At 36.0% G+C, this 16,533-nt stretch overlaps 1 long non-coding RNA gene across 1 annotated transcript; it reads left to right on the top strand.

Moving 5' to 3' along the window:
- The first annotated feature begins 953 nt into the window (after positions 1 to 953).
- LOC140531672 (uncharacterized) lies at positions 954 to 15,747 on the top strand. Its single transcript, XR_011976396.1, has 3 exons — positions 954 to 1,105; positions 8,299 to 8,395; positions 15,504 to 15,747. It is a non-coding gene; the product is annotated as an uncharacterized lncRNA (long non-coding RNA).
- Positions 15,748 to 16,533: the final 786 nt, after the last annotated feature.

Here is a 16,533-nt window from a genome sequence, read left to right as displayed (position 1 = left end):
CACTCAAAACAAAGTCAAGTGCAAGTCATGTCATCATTTCTCTGATGGCATGGTCTTCTTTGGCAATGAAGGACAAACACAATAAGCCGCCTTGAGCCAGAAAAATAATTCACTGTGACTCCTTGGCTTCATCAGTCATAATTCAATCTGGTACTTTATGAAAATCTTTTTTGAGGAAATTTGGAGATAGAGTCATACTGTGATACTTCCTTTCACTGTGCCATCTTGACTGTTCCCTCTCATATAGAAATTCTAGTTCTCAAAATAACTTCTTTTTTCAGATGCTCTAATTCAAATTTTGGGGATCTTTTTGAGCTAATCTGGGGATGCATGAGAGTGGGTCAACAATTTGTATTTATCAATAGTCTACTATAGTAGTTGCCCCATCTTTTGGGGAAATTTTCAACAGTAACACCTTAAATGCTTAATCAATGTCCCATTCAGTTAATCTTACTAGATGAAAGATTTCCACATATAATCAAAAATAGAGTAAAAACTCAGAAAATGAGATTAATAATCATAAAAAGTAAAATATTTTTTAGAAAGTTAAAATTATAGTGTTTCAATTGGAAAAAAACATCTCTCCAAAACCTCTCATCTTGTAATTGGTAACAAGAGAATTTAAATGAAATACTAATGACTATAGAGTTTACAGCTTTGGCCTTTGATGTAATCTCTAGCAAGATATGGAGTGCACGTGCTCTCTGATAATAATGAAAATCTGTGGAAGTGTTCAATTGTAAGAAACAGGAATTTAGTACGTCTATGTAATTTCCTGTCTGTTTTCCCCCATGTAGCAAGTCCTTTGGCAAAAAGACATCTGTGTGTGTGTTTTTCTCCTTTTTTCAAGAATGAACATCATGATTTAAGATAGTTCCTCCTCTGACTGCCTGCTGGTTTATTTCATGCACCTGCTTTAGTGCAGAAGGGGGTGGGGGAGGTTTTAAGTGGTCATTTTAGGAAGTACTCTGCTAACATTTGACCTGCATAGTATCCCACAGGAATGAAGCAAACTAAAGAACTGATGAAGGGCAATCTAAACCAAGGACTGGTTTTAAAATCATATTTGTATATCAATGCATCAAAATATTGCGAAATTCATTAGGTAAGGTTTACTAATTGTGTGGAAATTAATTTTAAAATTTAATTTGCTTTTTTTTTTTAATCAATGGAGGATACTTTAATTCAAAGGTTAGCATTTAGGTTAATTGGTTTTTAAGTATTTAAGGAAATACTTTAAAAAAAAAACTTTGTTTTTCTATAGGTTGATTTCCAAGTTGCTGTGGCAATTCATTTCTAATTTTGAGTATTTGAGAATTTAATAACATTAAGTAATTTCACTGAATTTTTTCTTTCTGTACTCAAAATAAGTGTTTCATGAATATTGAACAGTTATATTGTTTTACTCAGCCATTTAGTTAGAAAGAGTCTGGTGAGAGTCAACGTATTAGTGACTAATTAAATAAATAATGCTTGGCCCATTTATTGACATTACAATGAATAACAGCCCATTCTATTAATCAATACATATTTAACTTTTCTTCAGCAACTATCTAATTTTTTTTTAAAAAAGGAAGGAAGAATAAAGATGAAAAGAAGCCAATGGAGGCAGAAAGGAAAGAAGCAAGGAAGGAAGGAAGGAGAAAAGAAAAGAAAAGAATGAAAGAAAGAGAAAGAAAGAAGCACTTCTAAGCCTTAAACTATATTATAAAACAGTAGTCATCAAAATCATTGGTTTCAGATAGAATTAGAGAAGTAGATCAATGGAACAACAGAATAGGAAAGGGAGATTCAGAAATAACAAAATGTAATTACCTGAAAACATGAATTATTTAGGGAAGAATTCCATATTTGATATGAATTACTAAGAAAATAGGAAATCAGTCAAAGAAATTAGGTTTAGAGTAATATCATAGACATCATTCAACAATAAATTCAAAATGGATATGCTGCTTGAATAGTAAAAGGAATGAAAGAGAAGTAGGTTATACATATTTCACAGCTGTAGGTAGGGTATGCATTTCTAATTACACAAAGAATCAAAGCAATGATCAAAGATAAAACAGAACAATTATCGTGCAAATGAAATCAACAAATATATGATAAGGATTAAAGCAGTCAAATGAGAAAAAAACTACATATATTTTTGAATGAGGCTTTGGCATCCAAAAGAGATACATAGATTTTAGAGATAAGGAGATATAGCTGTAGATTAAAGATATCTCCATATAGATTATCTATGTATCTAGATCTATGTATGTATCATCTATTTATAGAGACATAGATATATCCGTATTTGCATGTATATAACAAAAAGTTATTTCTAAATATTTAAGTAGTTGAAGGATATCCCCAAAAAATAAGTTCTCAAAAGGATTGTAAATATAGTAACTATATGAAAGACTATTTCGTATGGCTAAAATAAAAGAAACCCATATAAAAATAATAGGTCATGTTTATATAAGGCTTTTAAAATTTACAAAGTGTCCTACCAATTTCTCCTCACTTTATCTTTATAATAGCCCCAGAAGGTAAGATGATATTATTATTCTTACACAGAAGATGAGGAGTCTGAGGTAGAAGCTGAATGAGTTGCCCAGGATCACACAGAAGGTACCTGAGACAGGATCTGCATTCAGGCTTTCTGCCTCTATTTCCAGTGTTCCAACCACTAACCACCCCTGCACTAAGCCCCTAACTTTCTGAGGTTTTACCTTACACAAGATGAAACAGATAAGAATAATCAAATTTAGAGTGTTTGTGGGAAGATAGGCACACTAATGAATTGCTGGTGGAGTTGCAGATTCATACAACCATTTCAGAAAACAATTTGGAATTATGGAAGTAGTGGTTATATCCTTTGATTTGGGGATCAGTGGATTTGTTACTCTGGGCAAATCACTTAACCCTGTTTGCCTCAATTTCCTCATCTGTATAATGAGTTGGAGAAAGAAATGCAAGCCATTCCAATATCCCTGCCAAGAAAATCTCAAAATGGAGTCATAAAGAGTGGGACATGACTTTTTAGTCATGAAACAACAGCAAGATTAAATTGTCTATTGCTGTAGGAAATGACATACATTCTGAATAAAAAGAAGCTTGGAAAGACTTATTTAAACTGATACAAAGTAAAGTCAGCAGAGCCAGGAAAATGATTTACACAATTACTGTAATAACGTAAATGAATAAGCAATTGAAAATGAAGATTGCAAAATTATAAAGAATAAGCTTAGCCTCCTTCCAAGGAAGAAATAGGAGAAGACACCTCCTTCTTTACCAAGTACTTATTATATGCCAGGTGGAAATACAATACAATTATATGCCAAGTGGTAGAAGCGCAAATACAAATAAAAAGATCCCTTCCCTATCTGTAGGTGCTTACACTGTAAAGGGGGGGGGGTGTGTGAGGAAAGATGAAAAGTGGTGAGTGGAGAGCAGAGAGAAGGGCATGGAGGATAAAATATATCCAGAGAGGCAAGAGTGGATAGCCTGGAGAGCAACGAAAGAGTGAACATGGTTGGCCTGCACACTCCCTTAAATGCAGGTTCTCAGAGGAACTAATCAGTGATTGGGGCTACAAGGGCATAGGGCTCTTTCAGGATAAGAAATCTACAGGAGCAGAGGGATCTTCCACAGTAAGGAGGCTCCTGGAGAATGGAGGGAGAATGAAGTCTTCTGGGAGAGGAACAAAAGAGTGAATACAGGAACTTCTTTAAAATGTAAGTCTGAGGAAGAATCGACCGATAAAAGAAAAGGGCTTCAAATGCAGAGGGATTATCTAGAAAAGTCACAGATATAGGGGTTAGGGGGACAATCCATAGATGTGGAACATCTTATATGTTTTCATATCATTTTGATGTATTGAGCAATCAGGTTTGCTGATTTTTTTTCTGCTTTTGCTTTTTCTTTAATTCTTTGTTATATTAGGATGGTTTTCTTAGAGGAGGAGGCAGAGGATGTGGTGAAATTTAAGCAATGTAAAAATAATAGCTATAAGTAAAATATATTTTAAAAACGAAGATAAAAAAGAAGGAAGGAAGGAATGAGGGAAGGAAGGCAGGGAGAGGAAGACTGAAGAAAAGAATGGTCAAAGAAAGGGAGATAGGGGAGGTAGGGAGTAAAAGAAAGAAGGAAAAGGGAAAGAGTGAATGAAGGAAAGAAGGCAGAGGGAAGGAGGAAAAAAGCAGGAAGGAGAGAGGGAAGGAAGGAAGAAAAGAAGGAGAGAAAGAAGAAAGGAAATGATTATTACTTGTAAAATGCTCTTCAGCTCTTTTTTTGTTTGGTAAACATCAGAACTTTGCAAAAACAATTGTGGTACTTTGAGTTAAGGGGTCTGTCTGGTCTGTTAAAGAACAAAAACTGTTCCAAATAACTATCTCCTTTGGCTTTCTTTACAAGTTGTAGAAACAAGGGAGGAAAGTGGAACAAGCTCAAGGTTGTACATAAAAGAGTAATATATTGGTTTTTTAGTGTCATTGTATACAGTATTAGACTGGAATTGATGAACAGCAGATGTCTCGAGACTCATAAAAACATCTGCAACAATAACTTGTAGGTGGGAAAATAGCTGATTAATTTCCTTCCTTTCCCTTTTTCCTTTTTGTTTATCCTGTGATTCTCTTATAAATTATTCTTTTGCCAAGTCTCTTTTCCATTGTTGCTTTATACAACACTGGAGAAAAATGTGAAGGCTCTTGGTTTCAGAATATTTCTACAAAAGTTCTATAGAAATAGAGATTTGATCTTACTTTTTTTTTATTCCATTTACCCCACACCTAGATACAAGGGATAAAACTTCACCTTGACCTTTGAACATCTCTAAATCTTTGTTCTACAGAACAGAGACACAACCAGGATGTGACTTGCAGCTTTTCTTCTGGGTTGGAATGTTTTCTTACTGTGTAGTGGTGATATTCTGCAACTGTTATTTTGAATAGAGGAGGCAGGAGCCTAGCTCCACAGAAGGCTCCCCAGGTGGCATTCTGTTGTAGGTTAATCAACTCTAATCTGCTGTGGTGTTTCTATCTTTCTATTTTGTAAAGTTCTCAGGACATTTCAGTCGTAAGACTAATAACATGTTGGACACTGGTAGGCACTCTGAGACTCTGAACAGTGGAGACAATTACCCTGGGAATAGCTGTTTATGTCGTGGAAGAAGTAGTTCTGGCTAAGAAAAACAGAAATATAAAAGAAAATTTCTTCAAGTGAATATAATTAGGGTTCCTGATGAGCTAGAAAAGATCAAGACGCTATGAAATCACATCAAATTAAGTCATGGTGTATTTTATTCCACCTTTTCTAGAGAGAAACTCTCCATTTGTGTAAAACTACAGTCTAAAAGTGAATAGAACAGTAGCTGCAGGAGATCTGTTGCACTTCAGAATCACTGGATGTTTCTATTGATCTCTGACTTGAAAAGAGCCAGGGACTGCTGAAGAAAAAGTATTCCTGGTGGTCCACAGTTAGTAGTATGGGAATACCCCAGGCAAAGAGGGAAAACAACTTTATAGGGGACAATTGATTCAATAGAAACAATGTTATGGATGTCATAAAATGGAAAATCAGTCAAATGACCTTTTTGTCAGTTTTCTGACTTACTTTAGGCTATAATATGTTAGCTAATAATGTTACTCTTAAACTGAAGTCCATCTTATGTGGAGAATGACAGAACTTAGGCTCTTGTTGTTGACCAAATTGCTCTAGTTCCCACACTGCTGTATTTTATTGCCTCTAAGCCAGGAAGAGGTCCCCACTGCTATTAATAATGACAATAATAGCTAGCATTTATATACCTTCTTAAGATTTTCAAAGTATTTCATACATATTTCATTTGATCCTCACAAAATAATGTGACATAGGTGCTAGTATTATTTCCATTTTACAGATGAAGAAACTGAGTCAGAGAAAAGTAAAGTGACTTATTTGGGGACATCAGCTAGAAAATATCTGAGGATTTGAATACAGATCTTATTAACTCTAACCATGGTACCATCTAAGTACATTGTAAAGTCATCTCAAAGGTCCCACCAAAGGATCACTATTAGGAAAAGAGAAGACCATAGTCAAATCAGGCACATATCAGAAGCCAAAATAGTACCAAATAAAGCTCACAGGAATTTGAGGTAATAGTGAGGACAAAGAGTAGGCTTAGGAATGAATCATAGGGAGATATTGAAGATAAAAGTTTGCGATTAAAGAAAATTATAAGTTCTTGAACATGAAAATGTAAAACATGTCATAGATCGTGGTAAGATTTAAGGTACAAACATCTTTCTGTGTAGCTGATAATGGAATTTGAGAAGCAGATCATGGGAATTGGGTAGGCTGAGGAACTTAGAGTGTTTGAAGAAACATTAATGTTTCTGGAAATCCCCTAGAATGTGGGAAGGATTTGAAGAGGACAGAAAAGCTGTGATCTAAGAACTGAACTCATTGAGAGATGAGGAAGGATATCCTGGGGATCAGTTGATAACAGCTACCAGAAGTTGGACAGGGTGACAAATTTGGATTTGTACAATCTCAAAGGAGGATATTGGTGGTCATATCCCACTGTGCTTATTGTTTCCTGTCTATCAAAAAGGAAAGATTTAGTAAAACAAAATATTCCTGTAAATGAGTCTTCCCAATAACAGAGATACTAATAAATGAATAAAATTAATAAAAAGGGGGGTATCTGCTCACCAATATTCCTCTCCACTATATGGCAGTGGTACAATGTGGGTCCAAATTGAGGAGGAATTTTCTAAAGGCGAAGAAGTCCTCCAAATAATCCTGTCTGTAAATGACATCAGCATGATTATGTCAAGCCATACAACATTTCAGAATCTTCTAAATGAGATCCATAATCACTTAAAGGTTTGGTGTATAGCTATGAACACAGAAAAATAAGTAAATAAATAATGACTATTGCATGAACCATGGTATGGTGTTGAATTGGATCACTCATACAGTCATCCATTAGAAGCTATCTTTTGGAAAGCAACTACAAATGGACAGAGTGGAGCCAGAATTAAAAAGGAAAAGAAGATGGACTATCACCAAAATTTCTTTTTATGATATGAAGCTTCTTGGAAAAAGAACTATTTTTTAAATGTAGCACCTACATTATGAATATTGCTAGAAAGATAGAATCCAGAAATGACTATCAACAAGGGGAGCCAAGTCTTTCCCAGAATCCACCAGTTTTAGTAATGTGGAATTTTATGTGAGAGACAATTCAGGGAAGAAAAAGAGGAAGAAGAGTAATTTATTTTTGTCAATCCACATAGAAGTACAGAGCAAGGTCAGTGTATTTGAGGGATATACCATGGCATGAGGAACCTTTCCCTCCATCCTATAACCTTTGTGTTAGGGAACTATTGTGGCTTGTTAGTGTAACTGATACTGAAATTGAGCAGTGACCCTACTCCCATCAGAGAACTGATAGGGTATGTTTATAAGGCTTGAAGAAAAGTCAGAGGGAGCTTACTCACCCTCTACCCCTTTCCTGCCAAAGGGGGATTAGTTTAAAACTAAAATTTCCATTAAGCTGGTAGATAATTGTAGCACCAATGTGATATTCACAGCGCATCTGATGGCTATGAATATTCCACGCAATTCTGAATCACAAAATACGGCGGACTCTCCACATGGAAGACAGAACCAAAGCATTTATTCAGACACCAGAAAGCCAAATACATCATAGCAACAAAAATCTATACACAATAACAATGCAGAGAACAACACCATTCCCAAGCCTTCCCCTTGCTAGGCTTCCCACAAACCAGCTCCATTAAGCAAATCACAGGCAGGCTTCCCTTAGACAAAATACCTTCTCACACTCACAGCCAGTAGCAGGCTTGCCTGCATCCTTTCTAGCCCTGACTGCTCTCTCATTAACTTCCTCTCAGCTCTGCTCTAGCTCTGCCTCTTTCTGCTCCATCTGTTCAGCAAACTCCTCCCACCACAGGCTCCATGGGACTCAGGCTTCCAGGTGACCCAGGCAGGTCACAGGGGCCTATTAAAGAATGGGAAACATCTTCCCTTTTAAATTACCATTACAATCATTTACCCTAATCCCTCCTTTTTGGAAAGGGAAAGAAACTAATTGTATTCCTTTTGCAAACATATATTTCATTATAAACCACCATTCCTCAACTATGTGCTACCATTTCAATTACATTAGAATCTTTATATAAATGAAAATCATGCCTACTATCAAAATCCTTATTAGATATGATTAATCATGGCAACAAGTAGAGATTAAGAGGAGTTACTTTTGCCTTTAAAGATATAGAGACATTTATCGTTCCTCCCCAGAGGGAAGAAGATGATTTATGGGATGAGAGAGAGAGAGAGAAGAAAGAAGAAAAAGAAGAGGAGGAAGAGGAGGGGGAAAAAAGGAAGAAGGTAGAAGGTATACTACATTAATACAAATATTCTTCCAGTGATATTGCTTGGTCTTCCAGTGATGTTGTGAGTAACAGAATAGTACAAGTTCTAAGTAATCAAAACTGAGAAACATCTGGAGCATAATAAAAATATTTCATGATGGGTGTGAAATAGTTTCAATGCATTACCAACAAGGAATGATACAAAAAAATTCATGTCATTAAATTCTTGACCTAAAAAGACAAATAGGCAAATTACATAGCAAGACTGAGGGATAACTGACAAACCATTCAAGTGTTCCATTACTATACATAATGTAATGAGAATGTGATAAAAAGCTACCAGCACTTAGGGTGGACCTGCTTTACAGAATTTATGAGAGAGGACATATATGAGTCCCAGAGGATGGACAGGCTGGGATGGGTTGAGATATGATATATAGTTGGAGGGAATACCCAAATCTATGAGATTACATATCCATTAGGGTATTGTAGTATCAGTACCAAAAATGGGAAAGTAGAAAATGAGTTGCTATTGCTTAAAAAGAAGAGAATTATATATTTTCCTTTCTATAATCATTTAACTAGCCCCCTTTCCTTATTGTGTCTGTTATGCCTAATATCATTAGGTTATAGCTGTTGAGCAGGCTATCTTTCTTCTATGAGTATTTACTCCATATGATATAGAGAACCTCTATTTAAAATCTTCCAGTGGAAGCTCATATGCTATTTGATGGACTATGTTTTGCCAATGTAATTGATGTCTCTCTGGTTTACTTGTTATTAATTGGCATTAGCTCTGAAGGATATTCTGGTCCAAGAAGGAGTAGTTTAGATAAAAATGCCTTCTTTTCTTGTAGAATAAAATTTTAGAAGTCTTTTTCACTAATACAGAAGCATTTAAAATCTCAATGGAGAATACTTTTAAGCATATATCTTTTGAAAGATAAGTCAAGTGGGTCTCTTTCAGGAAATAATTCAAAGTAAATCCACCTCCTTGGAATGAGAATTTGTTAGAAAAGATAGTTTGCTTGTTGACTAGCAACACAATATATTAAGTTGAAAAATGACACAAAAATGTATAGCTTTTTGATATGTGATGCTTGAGTTAGAATTAGAGAACCTAAGAGTCTGATGTTGGATGAAGTAGTTTTCTGGGCCTCAGTTTCTTTAGCTATGAAATGAGAACACTCCTAGTATAGATGGCATGCAAGAGACTCAGACATTTTACTGCAATTGACCCTGATACATGATGAAGAATTGTTGATTATGTTGGAAATATCATCATCTAAGCTGTGTCTTTGATATTCTTGGTGCTATTCTAGTTTATCATTGCCTTAAGACACCCATTGTTCCCTGAAAAGATATGACACCACCCACCATATAGACTAGATTTTAAAATTCAACACTCATTCCTTTTGAATGGGGGGAAGAAGTTGAAAATTTCTAACCTTTTTCCCCTTCCACATTTTTCTTTTATATTTTTCTTTATGTGAATCCTGAAGAGAGTGTATTTTTTTCTTTTTCTTTTCCCCTTGTAATTGCCTATGCCAGGAGGATTATCCACTAAATGTCCTGAAACCATTTAAATGGTGTAAGGCCTTATAGAAGATCATAGTCTCTGATATCATGGGAGGGGTATGTGATAGGCTTAAGATTCCTTCCATTTCCATGCAAACAGGGCTAATTTTTTTAAAGTAAAAACAAAACTGTCCACAAGACCTGACTGAACACAGCCTTCTTTGACTAAAATTTCCTGATCTCTTAAGGGCATAAAAATTCCCAATCATGTAGAATTGAGGTCCCTCCAACTTGGTGGATGTCTGAAGACCATATGGGTCATCATATTCTTCCCTGTGCAAAGAAATAATTTTGATTTAAAAGAAGTGGTGGGCCATATCTATAGAAACTAAATGTCTCTGTATTATTTTTGCATATCTTTTCTGTATTAGGGGAAAGTATATCTTTTTGTTAACTGATTGGTGATTTATAAGTGTTAAATGTTGTCCTAAAATCAGATCTGAACTAACTGGATTCTAGCATCAGACCTACATCTATCAATATGATAAAAAAACAAAACAAAACCTTACATTGCTTGGAGCATAGCCTGCTATCCATTGCCACAGATATATTAAGATAGAAAGTAAGTGTAAACATAATGGAAAAATAATGTTAAACCTTGCTATTTTACACTGAGAGAAATGGTTATTAATCACCAATGATTTGGGGAGATCCAGAGTTTCCCTTTTTCCAAAGTGTTCATTCCAAAAGCTCAGTCTTTGAAGGTTGAACTAACTTTGTCCTCAGTCTTGGTCAGATTCCATGCAACTTTACAAGGAATCTCTAATACAAAGTGAATTCCTGCCCATTGTGTTCTACTCAAGCAAGTTTGCATGGAGATAGATCCTTTGTCTAGATTGTCCAAGGCTAGGGGTGGTCTGATTGTAGAGGTAGTCTTTTTGCCCAAGAGTGATGTGATGTCACTCTCTCAGTCCCTCATTGGAGTGAACCCACTTCTCAAAATATTATTCATTCTCTCTTTACTTGTTAATCAATAAGAGTTGACTGCCACCCTCAGAAATATCCACTCTTCCAAGGATACATAAACTGTGAGCCCACTGCCATGAAGGGTCTTTGGCATTCAAGAGTGCCGCTGATCTCTTTTATTAATAAAATGCTGGCATTATTAATAAAATGACTAATTACCCAGGAACTATGTCTCTCAAACTTTTCTAAATGTCACACTTGCCCTATTTCTTTGATATCCATAGTGATTTATCAAGAGAATAAATTCAGTTAAATTTGAGATTCCATTTTCTTCAATTTTCCAAACCCTAACAGAAATGAATCACTGTTTTCAAAACATTACAGGAGCTCTTATAAGAAACTGGGTCTTCTCTCATATTGTTCTCTTCTCATGCTCCTAACCCTATTTGAGGAAGGCAGGATATTGTATAGCGGAGATGGCACTAGAGAGAGAGAGAGAGAGAACTGGGTTCTGATCTTGGCTCTGTCACCCTTCTCTCTAAATATTTCAAAATACAGTGCTTGGGAGTTAATGTTATTTTTCATTTGAGCCTGAGACAATAATACATTGATAAAAACATAACATTTTTTCAACCTAGACAGAATCTTAGAGTCCATCTATCCAAAATCCCCCTTTTCCCCTCATCAATCTTATAGATGAAGATATTTTAATGCTCAGAGAATTTTAAAGGCTTTGACCTCAAACAAGATCATAAAGTAGGAGATAACTATGCTCTTCTTTTTTCTTTTCACTTTCATACTTTAGTAGACAACAAAAGACCATTTTGTTGTTCAATCACACCCTATTCTTTAGGACTTCATTTGGGATTTGCTTGCCAGAAATAATGGAGTGGTTTGCCATTTCTGTCTCCAGTTCATGTTACAGAAGAGGAAACTGAGGTGAACAGTACTGAGTGACTCTCAGGATCATACAGCTAGTATCTGAGGCCAACACCTAGCTGCCTCATTTTAAAATTAGAAAGGAATTGAGAGACCATTTGGTCAAATCCCCTCTTAATTTACAGATGAGAAAAATGAGGTCCCCAGAATAGAAGTGAAAATTACCTAGGTGATGTATGGCAGAGTCAAGATCAGAAGCCAGCTCTCCTACTTTCTACTCCCTCTACTACAATATACTGTCTTTCCAAAATGCTATCACTACTGTCTTGATGAATTGAGCTTATCTAAGATAATCACGAATGTCCTGCTGTATATGAAATAGTGTGGTGTAGTGGAAAACAAACAAACAAATTAGATTTTAAGTCAGAGGATCTGTGGTTCTGGTTGGCACTTATTATTAGTGTCTTCTTGGGAAAGTCCCTCCACTCACTCCACACTGGAAAAATGAGATAGTTTTGATTAGATGACATCTAAAGCCTCTTCCAGCTCTAAATACAGGATCCCATGATCTTGCTATAACACATAGGTTGTGTGGCAAAATGGAGAAGAATTACCTGGGCATAATATACGTTTCCATCCATTTAAGAAGCATTTGTTAAACTCCTCCTGTATATCAGGTTCTATGCTAGTGTTAAAAGAGTCCCTGCCCTCAAGGAGTTTATGTTCTGTTGAGGGAAGAGATAAATACAGATAAGTAAACGCAAAATATGCACAAAATAAGTGCAAAGTTATTTGAAAGAGGGGAAGTAGACACTAGCAATTTAGGGGACTGGGACAGATTTATTTTGGGTAGTAGTATTTGAGCAACAAGGCATTTCATGTGGTGGAGGTAAGAAGGGAGACTGTTGCAGGCATGGGGCAAAGCTTTTGCAAAGGCATGGCAGAGAAGCATAATGTAAAGGTGAATACTGAGTAGTCTAGTTTCTCTAAAATGTATGGTGAATGAAGGACCGTAATATGGAGTAAGTATCTAATGGTAACTGTTTCTCCCCCTCCCTTCCTTCATTCCTTTATTCCTTCATTCCTTCCTTCCTTCCTCCTCTAAAGTAACCTGAGAGGTGTGGCCTTTCTGTCATCTCTTTTGGAAGAAAAATCTCATATTCATTAACTCTCAAGGCTAAGGAGATTTCCTGATTTCATCTTAGATTGTCCATTCTTAATTTTATCCCATTACTCCTATGTCCAATTATTCAATACTGATTATTTCCTTCCCCTTCTAAGCATTTAGACCTTTGATATCAAGCAAGTAACCCCTGTATGGATTTTGTCTGGGGGTCATTCCATAGCCACGATTCACAAATTCACAATCTTTGTCTTTGTCAGTATCAATTGCTTCTTTCCACTAATCATTTTTACTGCTCTTCTCTTAACCCTTTTCAATCTATCTGGATCTTTTGGGTAACATGAAGCGCAAAACTGAATGATATATTTTAGTTACAGTCTCATCAGTCATATAGAAAGAGACAATCATATCATATTTCCTTGTTCCATGACACAGTCTCTGTTGGCATGGAGTCCAACAAAGGACAATAAAGGACAGTAAAATTCTGTGATTTTACTGTATTGAATATTTGTGTCTTATTTGATATAATATGTGGACTTAAATGTCTGTACTTTAAAAAATACTAATCGTCATCTTTGGAACTAAATGTCATGTTCTTTTCTGATCCACACATTTCTTCATATTTGTAGGATACAAATTTGTAAGATTACAGAATCAAATTAATTCCTAATTAGGACTGAGGAATAATCACCTGAAGACTAGAAGGAAGAAGCATCTTTTTGATGACCCATCTAGCTCCGCCCCCCGGCCCCCACCCCCCAAAGACCACAATTGACAAAAAGAGAATCAGCTGGCCTTCCCCTATGAATGTGTGTTAAAACTAATGACAGTATAGTAGGGAGATCAGACCCCTGAATGGCAGAGTGGTTGAAGGGAACACAGGGAAGAAAGGGAAAGATTTCCTTTGGCTATACCTATGACCAGGGGAGGGGAGACAGTTCATAAGTTAATATACTCAGAACTTAGAGGGTCTTTAGATTTCCCTGCCTGTTTCTGGGCCTATGTAAAATAAAGTTGGGGTAGGGGAGAAAATTAAATCTAAAGTCTTTATGGAAATCTAAGAATATCTAGTCTAATTTTATGATCATCTAGTTTTGTTACCTCATTTTTACAGGAGAAGTTGAGGCCTATTGAAATTAAATGGCTGAAGAAGTTGTGGTATATGATTGGATTGAGTACTACTGTGTTATAAGAAATGATGAGCTCAGTAATCTTAGAAAAACATGAATAGATTTGCATGAAATAATGAAAAGCAAAATGAACAGAACCAAAAGAATGTCGTATACAGTAACAGTAATACTGTTTTAAGAACAACTTCAAGTGACTAAGTCATTTTGACTATTATAAATATCCATAGTAACTACAAAGGATATATAAATGAAGATGTGATCTGCATCCAGAGAGAGAACTGATAAATAGAAGTGTGTATAGAATGATTTTACATATATACATATTTGTGCTTAATGGTAGCCATCTCTAGGGTGGGGTTTGGGGGAGGGGAAAAAGGAAAAAGAGAAATTTACATGATGATGTTATATATTTAGGAGGAACAACAAATTGACATAATAGATTTCCCATTTCATGTGCAATCATCCACCTTGAAAAAATAGGCTAACTCAATTGACAAAAGAGGTTCAAAAGAAGGGAGAATGGACTATCTTTTCCCAGGACGCAGTTATCCCCTTTACTTTTCCCAGAGCCTAGAGTAGGTAAGTATTTGGGACACGAATTCCTTCAGCGTAAACTGATCTCTTATTTCCTACTAGATATTGAAAATTATATAGCATTTAAAATTTGTGAAGGACTAGATCTCCTCTGAGCCATACAACACCCCTGTAAGGTACTACTACAAGTATTATTATCCTCCTTTTAGGCATGAGTATAGAGTCTGGACCTGGGGTTCTTACCAGTGAGAAGCCAGAGACCAAGCAAGGTTAAATGATCTTCCTAAGATCACACAGCTTTTTCTTATTGGCATGTAGAAAGGGCCAGAGGATGGAAACTTTCACTCTAACTCAGTGTGCTTCAATAACTTATAGAATAACCTTGACCAAGCCATTTCACCTTAATATTGTCACCTGAAAAACTGGTTTTCAAGGTGTTTCCAGATTTAAAATTTTGCCATCTTATGAAATGTTTAAGGATCTGGAACATAAGAACAATCACAGTGTGAGGAATTCATCCAAGAAGTATTTCTTCATAGGGTCTCAGTGAGCTGGAAAATTGCTATGGAGCTGTCTTGTTCTAAGAACAATCAACGTACTGGATTCAGTTGAATTAAAACGGGCAAACAAAATCACACACCAAATATCTCTAATTTTTCATCAACAACACTTCCAGTGTAATATAAGCAATGCAGTCTCTCAGATATTTGAATCTTTGACTAGCCCTGTTTTCCAGAGTGATGGCATAAACATTTTATTAAAGTGGTAATAATGTACTGTAATCTTTCGGTAACCTCTTCTCCTAGTTGAACTTGGTAAACTCTTGAAGGACAGCTCTGGGGGATGCTGTGAATGTGTAGGGAGACAAGATTCCTGATTGGCTGAGAAACTTTTTGGAAAGAGAAACAGGAGAGTTTCCAGGGATTTGAATGGTAAACAAAAGACTCTTGGAACCACACACCATTTTTTTTTTTTTTGCAGGATGAAGGGGACCAGAATTCCAGCATATCCTTTGACTTCCAGCACCTGCAGCTCCAGAGACTACTCAGAGTGACCTATTTTGGTGACAACATTCTTTTTCTGGCTGGCTTGAGATTTTATTTCACTTGGACCACAGAGTCCCCTTTATTCTGTCACGTTCTATATTGCCTTAAACTTTAATTTAGATGGCTTTCTCCATTCCTGTTTTACTGTTTGTTCTGATAAATATATTAACTCATTAAAATTGTCTTTTGTATAATAACAATATAGTGGAGAGGGGAGCTTAAATTAGGTGAGATTCTGAAACCCCTCCCCCTCCTACAATCAATGGAATGTTGAAGAAAAGTAGATTTTAGCCTGAACCCCAAAGAATCACACATCTATGCTGCTAACATCTGATGTGATCTCTGATAAAATTCCAAGCCCCATACTCACCCAAGCCCTTGAAGATAGAAGAGCAAATGAGCAATTGCCCAGTAATGGTCGTCTTCCTAATCTGCAGACAGGTAGAACTACTTTCTCTCAGGTACATTGAAAGGGTATTTCATCGCCCCCAAAATGAGGACCAGTTAGGGATCAAGAGAGTCCAAATAGGGCATTCCAAAGTTATACCCTCCTTTTTGCACACATTTCTCTATGTAAAGTCATGGTTATAAAGCTCTAACATCACTGGAAAATGAAAGGGATGAAAGGAGATGCTAAAAAAAGTGCTGTGATCAGTCAAATTCATAAGGTTTTATAAAGTACTTACTGTGTGCCAGGCACCCTGCTAAGTACTGAAGATACAAAGGAAAAAAAGAACTTACAAGCCATGAATTTACATTCTAATTAGAGAAGCAAGAAGTAAACAACAGGGTTCACAGAAGAGACCAAATACACATATACACATGCATATACATATGTATATACGTGTAGCTGTATAAATGGGTGTATATATGGAGGGGAGAGGAAGGAAGGAAAGTGAAGAAGGAGGGGATGGAGAAAGAAACAGAGAGAGAGAGACAGAAAGAGAGGGAGATTATGCATGTGT

Source organism: Notamacropus eugenii, chromosome 3 (genome assembly GCF_028372415.1).
Source record: "Notamacropus eugenii isolate mMacEug1 chromosome 3, mMacEug1.pri_v2, whole genome shotgun sequence".
Taxonomy (NCBI): Eukaryota; Metazoa; Chordata; class Mammalia; order Diprotodontia; family Macropodidae; genus Notamacropus; species Notamacropus eugenii.
Note: the sequence above shows the minus strand (reverse complement) of the source record. Positions and strands in the feature narration are given on the sequence as shown.